This window comes from Bufo bufo, chromosome 1, assembly GCF_905171765.1.
Source record: "Bufo bufo chromosome 1, aBufBuf1.1, whole genome shotgun sequence".
NCBI lineage: Eukaryota > Metazoa > Chordata > Amphibia > Anura > Bufonidae > Bufo > Bufo bufo.
The window spans coordinates 819,851,764-819,863,837 of NC_053389.1; positions in this window are offsets into that span (position 1 = coordinate 819,851,764).

Sequence of the window (12,074 nt, forward strand, 5' to 3'; positions counted from 1 at the left end):
CCATACATCCCCACGCCATGACACTACCACCACCATGCTTCACTGATGAGGTGGTATGCTTAGGATCATGAGCAGTTCCTTTCCTTCTCCATACTCTTCTCTCTTCCCATCACTCTGGTACAAGTTGATCTTGGTCTCATCTGTCCATAGGATGTTGTTGCAGAACTGTGAAGGCTTTTTTAGATGTCGTTTGGCAAACTGTAATCTGGCCTTCCTGTTTTTGAGGCTCACCAATGGTTTACATCTTGTGGTGAACCATCTGTATTCACTCTGGTGAAGTCTTCTCTTGATTGTTGACTTTGACACACATACACCTACCTCCTGGAGAGTGTTCTCAATCTGGCCAACTGTTGTGAAGGGTGTTTTCTTCACCAGGGAAAGAATTCTTCGGTCATCCACCACAGTTGTTTTCCGTGGTCTTCCGGGTCTTTTGGTGTTGCTGAGCTCACCAGTGTGTTCCTTCTTTTTAAGAATGTTCCAAACAGTTGTTTTGGCCACGCCTAATGTTTTTGCTATCTTTCTGATGGGTTTGTTTTGTTTTTTCAGCCTAATGATGGCTTGCTTCACTGATAGTGATAGCTCTTTGGATCTCATCTTGAGAGTTGACAGCAACAGATTCCAAATGCAAATAGCACACTTGAAATTAACTCTGGACCTTTTATCTGCTCATTGTAATTGAGATAATGAGGGAATAACACACACCTGGCCATGGAACAGCTGAGAAGCCAATTGTCCCATTACTATTGGTTCCTTAACAAGTGGGAGGCACATATGCAAACTGTTGTAATTCCTGCACCGTTCACCTGATTTGGATGTAAATACCCTGAAAATTAAAGCTGACAGTCTGCAGTTAAAGCACATCTTGTTAGTTTCATTTCAAATCCATTGTGGTGGTGTATAGAGCCAAAAATGTTAGAATTGTGTCGATGTCCCAATATTTATGGACCTGACTGTATATAGCACTATATTCTAAATATTCGCAAATTCTCGAAGTTGTAATATTCGAGATAAAAATTTGCGTATCTCTACAGGCTCAATGTGAAGACCTCTAGATTTCTATTTTGCCTCACATAATTTAGTGTAGCTCTGCAAGATTAACCCTCCCTTTCTTATTTTGTTATTTGTATCTTTGCTGCCTGAGGAGAAACAGGAAAATTTGCCCTAATTATAATTTTGCTTCCTTCCAGTCCAACAGGCAACACATACATATCCTCCTAATAATTCTTGAAGCTAATTGTCTCTATTTTTTTACTCATGGGTGAGCTATGAGAGAGGCCCGTATAGCACCAGCAGTTAATTATGCTAATGCTTAATTTATTATTCCAAGTGGGCTGGTCCTGAGGTGTAGTCTGGGGGACAAAATGTCCAACTCTTCGCTACCTATCAGACTGAAGGAAAACAAAATTACAGGTACAGATGTATCCATTCTTATTTAGTCTTTTGATGCAATGTTGTGTTAAATTCACTCTTTCAAAGGCTTTTCAATGGCTTTTGTTGTCTTTCATGAAGAGATAGTGCACTACACTGACTCACAGAAACTGATTAAAAATGGATGCATCTATGAGACAAATTTCCTTAGTTTTTTGGTACATTTCACACTTGAGTGAAATAGTTCTGGTGGGCTTTAGCGGCCGGGAACATCCTGTCGAATCCATCTTTTCAGATCTGTACTGCACACTATATTCTGCTGATGATGCTAGGAAAATGCATTTAAAACATTTATGAACTGTAAATGGTTTGCAACAGGTTTGTGGAAAAATAGGCAGGCTCATGCACAAAAAAAAAACCTGTCTCTTTAATTGATCTGTGTGGTCAGTGCACAATATTTGCTGTGTTTTCTTTAATCAAGATGGCCGTGATGGCCTCTCCACAAGCAAATGGATGAGTTGAGTATGTAAACTCTATAAAACACATCACTGATTTTATGGGGACAAGTGCTGCGTGAAAATCAACGCACATGTACACAGCACCATTGAAATAAATGGGTCAGGATTTCATGCGGGCGCAATGCGTTCGCATCACGCATTGCACCCGTGTGGAAATATTGCTTGTGTGAAAGGGGCCTTATAAATGGTTGACAATTTTATAAATTTTTTTCCATAAGAAACAACGGTCCATTTACAATTACACATCTCCTTCTATAAACACACTGTACACTGGTATTGACACACTAACATAAGATTATTTGTACACTTATAAACAGTATAAAACTTTCAGCAGTTTTTTTTTTGTGGCAATATATTCTTCTGGTGATGCTGGGGAAAATGGATTTAAAACATTTATGAACTGTAGATGGCTCATGTACAGAAAAAAAGAAGCAATGTCTCTTTAAATGATCTGTGTGCAGTCACTACAAGACATCAAGTTATGAATACCTCCAACAAAATTCGAATTTTGTCGGGTAACTGTTGCTCATTTCCCAATGAGGGGAATGGTAGTTGTGCTACACTAACCAGTCACAACCAATACACTTTAAGCAGAGCTGTGCTTGATGTTCCTCTCAGTGCTACAGGGAACAAAGGTCAGTGTGCAATATTTGCTGTGTTTTCTTTAATCAAGATGGCTGTGATGGCCTTTCCACAAGCAAATGGATGAGTTGAGTAACATATTCATCTTTAGTAGCTAAAATTACATTTCCCTGTTTTCTTTCTTTGTTTGGATTATTTTAAAATTTCAAATGTGTATTACCCCATCTTAAGCCATATATCCCTTTTATCTTTCCCAATGACCCATCTTTTATTATACCTACTGTATATTTACAGCATATCCAGTTGGACAGCAGATGTTTCTTGACTTAGTGTAAATTTAATATTGACATATAACAGTCCCCAGATCTGATTTTTCTTACAAATTAATAAAGCACAGGAGAATAATTATGCGTTTCTCATATTCCCGAGTGTTAAATTATGTTCTGCATTACAATATAAATAATAGAGGTAAAGGCTGAACGGGAAAAGCTAACACGTTTGTCAGAGCCGTCACATCAGTTTTCTTCTACAGTATGTATATTAATCATAAAATTATTTGTTTATAATTTGGTAAAATGATCTAAAAAAATAATATATGTATTCTAATAATTTTTTTATTATTTTCTTTGTTTTGTATACTACATTTTTCTCATGTTTTTTTTTTCTCTCTTTCTTTTCTAAAAAAAAATCGTTCTTGTGAATGAGCTACATAATGCTCAAAAGTGGAGAGAAAACATAAGGATCGCACAGCCAGATGCCATGAATTGAACTACAGCTTCTCTGAGCGCCATTTATAAACATCTCTATTGAGCCACTTTGTATATGTTTTGATCAAGATGCATACAGTAGACCCACTCACCACGTCAAGGTGATTTCTATGGAACTGGTCCCTATTCTAATTTGACAGAGTGCCACATGGCATCCACTGACGCTTCAACACAGCACCTGCAGGCAGAGAGACCCAGCATGCCAACAACACCAATGCTGTCAAGCTAAGCCCTCATGGAACTGGGCCCCACCATCATAGCAGCAACAGCTACCACGAAGCACTGCACAGAAAAGTGAACAGATCTTAAAAGCTCTCCTCTCCTCCCCATGTGGTCTCAAAATCCAAACTGAGGATGAGAAGGACTTTCTTAACCCTTAGGCAGTCTCTTCAATAGAGATGTTTATACATTGTTCTTAGAGAAGAAATAGATCAATGCATCACATGTGGATGTAGAATCAGTATATCTCTCTCCACATCTAATTATGTTTGTAATTTGTTCCTCATTTGTTTGTGGTATCTGCATTCCTCCCATTCAACCCATGTCCTTTAATTAGCAGGAGGCTGCCCAAGGGTTAATAAGCTCCTACCCTGTCTCAGTTTAGGTTTCTGAGACCTCACGGAGAGATGAACCTTTGAGCCACGTTCACATTGTGCAGTGCTGCATGGTGGCTGTTGTTGCTATGCTATATCTGTGGGTTGCTGTGGCCCAGTGCCATGGGGGCTTGGGCTGATAACAGTCAGCGTTACTACAGTTGACTTGGCCGCACAGCAAATTTTTGAATGATCCCCCTCCCCCAGCAACTTCTTCACAAATCCCAACTCACGTGTAACCCCCACTCCTGTGACTAGTTAAGATCAAGCTCTCAGATGAGGCCCGGCAGCCGCTCCATCCATTTCCTACAGTGTTTCTGTATATAATGTTATTGTATCATAATGCTCAGGGGGCCCTGAGACTAAAATCTTTTAGTCTTCCTCCTGAGGAGGACCTTTGTGGGTCTGGGCCCCAAACTAGCCACTTCCCCTGCATCCTGTAATAGCTACAACCCTGGCTGCCTGGTCTCGCCTTTTGCAGAGACAGTGTTGTGGCAGAGATGGTCACCATGTGGCTCTGTGTCAAATTAGAGTGGGGACCTAGTCAATAGAGGTCACCTTGTTCAAAACATATAGGAAGTGCTTCAATAGAGATGTTTATAAATTTTGCTGAAGGAAGCAATAAATCAATGCAAGGCAGGTCGATGTGCGATCCATCTCTTTTTCTCCGTATTTGAGAATGAGCTAAACAATATTTACCAAAACAGGGTCTGACATACAAAGAATTATACATTACCAGGTTATTGTATCAGTTTATACAGATGCAACATCGTTAGCGCTCCTCTTTTTTGCATATAGTTACAAACGAAACGTGATTTTCTCTTCTTCACAATAGCAATACATAACATGCCCAGTAGATGGCAGTGTTGAGCCAAAGTACAAAATGAAGCAGCAGTATTCGAATCTGGATATACTGTAACCCTTACCCGTTTCGCTATCATCATGATGTATTATATGGTATCGGCAGTGTTTTTAGGTTAAGAAGGAGAGTAATACTTGCTCACAGATGTAGCAGAGCTGCAGCGAATCGAGTGACTATGTAAAAGTGTAAAGGACAAACTCAGCTCGGTGATCTCTGCCAGCTTTGGTACTTTCAAAAGCAGAACGGCAGCCCAAAGCGTTTAAAAGTGCAATCCCCCCCTTCTTATGTTAAACTTTTCTATGAAATGCGTGAGCGTAAAATAAAAAAGCCTTATGCGATATAGAGACGTAGTCCGGGGAGGTCCCTGGAAATGGAGCCGTCTGAGCCTTTTTATTAAAACAAACATATACAGCGCCTCACCTCCGCTTCACTACTTTAATTATGTATATGGGATGCAAAATAAATCACCCAACTGCAGCACCTCAATCAATCACTTTTAAATGATAATTGCGTCTGGGTGAATCAATCTTTTCATTTCTGACATTTTGCTAATTTTAGTTTTGCCGTGGTAATGCTATGCCAGGCAGAGTCCTAATGGCCATTCACATTAATAACACTAGGTTTCATTCATAGAATACTGCAGCCAATCGGATACATTTTCCCACGGTCACGAGAGCCAATCAGGGACAGTCCCCAGGTAATTAAGGTTAATTGCTGATGACAGGTTGTCAAAACACTGGTTTCAAAATGTATCCCATTGGCTGCCTATTCAGTATTCTATGAATGAAACCTATTTTTAGTAATGTGAATGGACAGAGGAGGGCATGTGACTCCTTCAGCCAATGAAAACACCCCTCCGGGGTATATAAGGACCAGCCAGAAAAGAAAATGGCAGTCCCCTTTATGTTTAAAGCCGAAATACTGTCCTTTTGTTTTTTATTGACCCGTATATATGGGTATTGCTATGGACATGAGATATGACCCGATCCAGCCCACATTTTTCTGATACCTACCTGCTTGTTAGTGTGGGACACTGTGAATACACTTTATTTCAACTTAATAGAGACTTTGGATCCTTTCTGAACTCACAGCACTTATTTTACGTGTGATCCTCATGCAATACATGTACTTATAAATAACAAGGATGTGGGGAGATAGGTACTGAACTGCATTTATGTATTTGCCATTATAGCGATAAATAATGTTCATTTATTGATATCTATGGTATAGAAAACATATTTGTACAGTATGTATTTTTTTATTTAATTAGGCGATTAGACTATCTTTTTATGCTTATTTTTTAATTTTATTTTTAATCATTAGTAGTATGTTATCTCACAGTGCTATTTGTTAAATAAACTTAGATGTAAGACCAGCAGAGGTGTGCACACCAAAAAGTTTTACTTTTAGATCGATAAATACGGTAGATAGCTTAATAATATCATACTTGGTTTGGATTGCACCAGTATGATATTAATAAGCGCTATAGCTGGGTTATATTACTGCCTGTGTAATTTTAACATATTCTTATATGTACTGAACATATTTTTTAAATAAAAAAAAATACATACAGTACAAATATGTTTTCTATACCATAGATATCAATAAATCAACATTATTTATCAGATAGTATATACAGTACACTGGAGATTACAAGACTAATAAAAGTGTGAATTAGATATAGTGTTTTGTACAGTATAATGTACATAGATAGATAGGTAGAAAAGAGGAGGAAGGAGTACAAAGACTGTGGCATTGAATTTCCATTAACCCAGTTGCCGTACAATGCGCGCACCCACCCCCCAAATTTCCTATTCATTGTTCACCAAGGAAACGCCTGTACAAAGGGCATGCTATTACAGAGGATATTGATATCTATGGTATAGAAAACATATTTGTACTGTATGTATTTTTTTTATTTAAAAAATATGTTCAGTACATATAAGAATATGTTAAAATTACACAGGCAGTAATATAACCCAGCTATAGCGCTTATTAATATCATACTGGTGCAATCCAAACCAAGTATGATATTATTAAGCTATCTATCTATTTATCAATCTAAAAGTAAAACCTTTTGGTGTGCACACCTCTGCTGGTCTTACATCTAAGTTTATTTAATAAATAGCACTGTGAGATAACATACTACTAATGATTAAAAATGTAAAAAAAAATAAAAAAAATAAGCATAGAAAGATAGTCTAATCGCCTAATTAAATAAAAAAAAATACATAGAGTACAAATATATATTACTGTATATGGTGTTACTTTACACCCTACCCCCCACTCTCAGTATGGCTACATTAGGATCTAAGGCCCCTTTCACACGGGCGAGGAGGGGCTGGAGGGGATAAAAAATAGGGCTGGAGGGGTTAAAAATAAATAAAAAATAATAAACTACTGTATAATGGACTAACTGTACATTCATATATTTATAGAAAGAGAGAATCCAGCTTCTTGTGGAGTAAAAAAATAGTTCTTTATTGGCTCATCATATAAAATCCACCAAAATCACAGGAAAAAGGTGTAGTAACATGTTTCGGGCTACAGAATCCAGCCCTTCATCAAGACATAACACACATATTAAAACCATTCCTTTTTATGCAGCACAAGGTCCAACCCCCTCTAATCAGCAAAGTGTCCGCACCTCATTGTTTTATTCATATATTTATGTATCGATCACAATTATGATTCAGTACATCGAGAATATTACACTATATATTTGCATATGTAGCTCTATAATATATCTGTATACACCGCTCCATTATGTCTTTAGATCTGTGATACAAGTGGATTAGATTTGGATAACACCTGGTGATACATTGTACCGGATTTTTTGCGGTCTGCTGCATACAGATATATAATAGAGCGGTGTGTACAGATATACAGTACAGACCAAAAGTTTGGACTCACCTTCTCATTCAAAGAGTTTTCTTTATTTTCATGACTATGAAAATTGTAGATTCACACTGAAGGCATCAAAACTATGAATTAACACATGTGGAATTATATACATAACAAACAAGTGTAAAACAACTGAAAATATGTCATATTCTAGTAGCCACCTTTTGCTTTGATTACTGCTTTGCACACTCTTGGCATTCTCTTGATGAGCTTCAAGAGGTAGTCCCCTGAAATGGTTTTCACTTCACAGGTATGCCCTGTCAGGTTTAATAAGTGGGATTTCTTGCCTTATAAATGGGGTTGGGACCATCAGTTGCGTTGAGGAGAAGTCAGGTGGATACACAGCTGATAGTCCTACTGAATAGACTGTTAGAATTTGTATTATGGCAAGAAAAAAGCAGCTAAGTAAAGAAAAACGAGTGGCCATCATTACTTTAAGAAATGAAGGTCAGTCAGTCAGCCGAAAAATTTGGAAAACTTTGAAAGTAAGGGCTATTTGACCATGAAGGAGAGTGATGGGGTGCTGCGCCAGATGACCTGGCCTCCACAGTCACCGGACCTGAACCCAATCGAGATGGTTTGGGGTGAGCTGGACCGCAGAGTGAAGGCAAAAGGGCCAACAAGTTCTAAGCATCTCTGGGAACTCCTTCAAGACTGTTGGAAGACCATTTCAGGGGACTACCTCTTGAAGCTCATCAAGAGAATGCTAAGAGTGTGCAAAGCAGTAATCAAAGCAAAAGGTGGCTACTTTGAAGAACCTAGAATATGACATATTTTCAGTTGTTTCACACTTGTTTGTTATGTATATAATTCCACATGTGTTAATTCATAGTTTTGATGCCTTCATAGTCATGAAAATAAAGAAAACTCTTTGAATGAGAAGGTGTGTCCAAACTTTTGGTCTGTACTGTATAATGAAGTGTTTTATACAGATATGTAATGGAGCAGTGTACAGTATACAGATATATAATGTAGTGGATACAGAGTGTATTTATTAGCTATGTTCCTATAGTGGCTGAATGTTAATACAGTATCGAAAAACAACATGTACAGTATGGATACATTTGTATTTAGCAAAGCCTTTTGATCATTTCCTCCTTCACGGCACCCCTCACCGACCCCCTTCCGCCCTTCTGCCAGGACAATTCCCACACCTATTCTTGCTATTCTTAATGTTGGATCTCTTTCTCTACAATTGCGCAGTGACGTCATCAAAGGTCCTATTCCTCAAAGAAGAAGACAGAAGAGAAGACGGGCTGCGCGAACAAGTGGATTAAGGTGAGTTAAATTATTTTATTTTTATTTTTAACCCCTCCAGCCCTATTGTACTATGCATTCTGTATTAAGAATGCTATTATTTCCCATTATAACCATGTTATATGGGAAAAAAATAATGATTGGGTCTCCATCCCGATCTTCTCCTAGAAACCGTGCGTGAAAATCGCACCACATCCGCACTTGCTTGCAGATGCTTGCGATTTTCACGCAACCCCATTCACTTCTATGGGGCCTGCGTTACGTGAAAAACGCAGAATATAGAGCATGCTGCGATTTTCACGCAACGCACAAGTGATGCGTGAAAATCACTGTTTATCTGCACAGCCCCATAGAAATGAATGAGTCCGGATTCAGTGCGGGTTCAATGCGTTCACCTCACGCATTGCAGCCGCGTGGAAATCTCGCCCGTATGAAAGGGGCCTTACAAGTGGAGTACGTGTTTATTAACTAAAATCAGGAAAATAGCTAAAATAATGACCAGCAATAAAAAATAGCAATGAATAAGAAATAGCAATAAATTTAAAATAGTGATAGATCCAGGAGCATACACAAACAAATAAATGAATATCCCATAAATATCATAGTTTATGTAGCAGCACCTGAGTTAGATAATGTTCCAATTCACAGAGGGGAATAAGACAAGTTCAGTTCACTTCCATATTCTAATATAATTGTAGCAGCATAGAATAGGAGAATAGAGACTATATATATATATATGTATCCAAGTTCACAGCAATTTGTTGCAGTATAGACAAGGTGGCAGTAGTTGGTAAGTAACTATCAATGTCAGCGCTTCGATCTTTTAATGGAATTTGCCATATAACAGAGACAGCAGGCAGTTAGTGAAGGACCTATTTATGGGATATTAATTTATTTGTTTGTGCATGCTCCTGGATCTATCACTATTTTATATGTATTGCTATTTTTTATTCATTGCTATTTTTCATTGCTGGTCATTATTTTAGCTATTGTCCTGATTTTAGTTAATAAACACGTACTTCACTTGTAAGTGTTGCCTGTTATTATTTATTTATTTATTTACAACTAGATTGGGTGAGTCTTTTAGCAGTGCACCTATCCATTATTACTCCTGGTTGAGCAACCCAGTATTTTTATTTGTGAAAAACTTGCATACATTTTTAAATTATTATTTTTGCATTTTTCCTATTTACATACATTTACATATATTTTATTGATTCATTTATATAAGGACCAGTCAGAAAAGAAAATGGCAGTCTACATTTTTTGGGAGGCAGAGATACTGTCCTTTTTTAAAAAAATTTACCCTGGATGTTCTGGAGCGTCCCCCTGACCTCCTGTCATAAGGCCCATTAACCCTTTCATCCCCTTGCTTCCATCACAGTTCTACAGTACCTAGCTCTGAGCGGCAGTATAACCAGAAGCGCAGTGAAAGGCACCAGCAGTGAAAGGGTCTCCAGCAGGAAAAAAAGGGTCCAGCAGGAAAAAAGGGTCTCCAGTAGAGTTGAGCGAACAACTAGATGTTCGGGTTCGAGAAGTTCGGCCGAACTTCCCGGAAATGTTCGGGTTCGGGATCCGAACCCGACCCGAATTTCGTCCCGAACCCCATTGAAGTCAATGGGGACCCGAACTTTTGGGCACTAAAAAGGCTGTAAAACAGCCCAGGAAAGAGCTAGAGGGCTGCAAAAGGCAGCAACATGTAGGTAAATCCCCAGCAAAGAAATGTGGATAGGGAAATGAATTAAAATAAAAATTAAAAAAATAAAAATGACCCAATATCAATTGGACAGAGGTCCCATAGCAGAGAATCTGGCTTCACGTCAGCAGAGAATCAGTCTCTTTATGCCATTGCAAAGAATCTGGCTTCATGTCAGCACAGAATCAGTCTCTTCATGCCATAGCAGAGAATTTGGCTTCATGTCAGCACAGAATCAGTCTTCGTGTCATAGCAGAGAATCAGGCTTCACGTCACCCACCACTGGAACAGGCCACTGTCACACATTTAGGCCCAGGCACCCAGGCAGAGGAGAGAGGTCCCGTAACAGAGAATCTGGCCTTATGTCAGCACAGAATCTGTCTTCATGTCATAGCAGAGAATCAGGCATCACGTCACCCACCACTGGAACAGGCCACTGTCACACATTTAGGCCCAGGCACCCAGGCAGAGGAGAGAGGTCCCGTAACAGAGAATTTGGCCTTATGTCAGCGCAGAATCAGTCTTCATGTCATAGCAGAGAATCAGGCTTCACGTCACCCACCACTGGAACAGGCCACTGTCACACATTTAGGCCCCGGCACCCAGACAGAGGAGAGCGGTCCCGTAACAGAGAATCTGGCCTTATGTCAGCGCAGAATCAGTCTTCATGTCATAGCAGAGAATCAGGCTTCACGTCACCCACCACTGGAACAGGCCACTGTCACACATTTAGGCCCCGGCACCCAGGCAGAGGAGAGAGGTCCCGTAACAGAGAATCTGGCTTTATTTCAGCACAGAATCTGTCTTCATGTCATAGCAGAGAATCAGGCATCACGTCACCCACCACTGGAACAGGCCACTGTCACACATTTAGGCCCAGGCACCCAGGCAGAGGAGAGAGGTCCCGTAACAGAGAATCTGGCCTTATGTCAGCGCAGAATCAGTCTTCATGTCATAGCAGAGAATCAGGCTTCACGTCACCCACCACTGGAACAGGCCACTGTCACACATTTAGGCCCAGGCACCCAGGCAGAGGAGAGAGGTCCCGTAACAGAGAATCTGGCCTTATGTCAGCGCAGAATCAGTCTTCATGTCATAGCAGAGAATCAGGCTTCACGTCACCCACCACTGGAACAGGCCACTGTCACACATTTAGGCCCCGGCACCCAGACAGAGGAGAGCGGTCCCGTAACAGAGAATCTGGCCTTATGTCAGCGCAGAATCAGTCTTTATGTCATAGCAGAGAATCAGGCTTCACGTCACCCACCACTGGAACAGGCCACTGTCACACATTTAGGCCCCGGCACCCAGACAGAGGAGAGCGGTCCCGTAACAGAGAATCTGGCCTTATGTCAGCGCAGAATCAGTCTTCATGTCATAGCAGAGAATCAGGCTTCACGTCACCCACCACTGGAACAGGCCACTGTCACACATTTAGGCCCCGGCACCAAGACAGAGGAGAGCGGTCCCGTAACAGAGAATCTGGCCTAATGTCAGCGCAGAATCAGTCTTCATGTCATAGCAGAG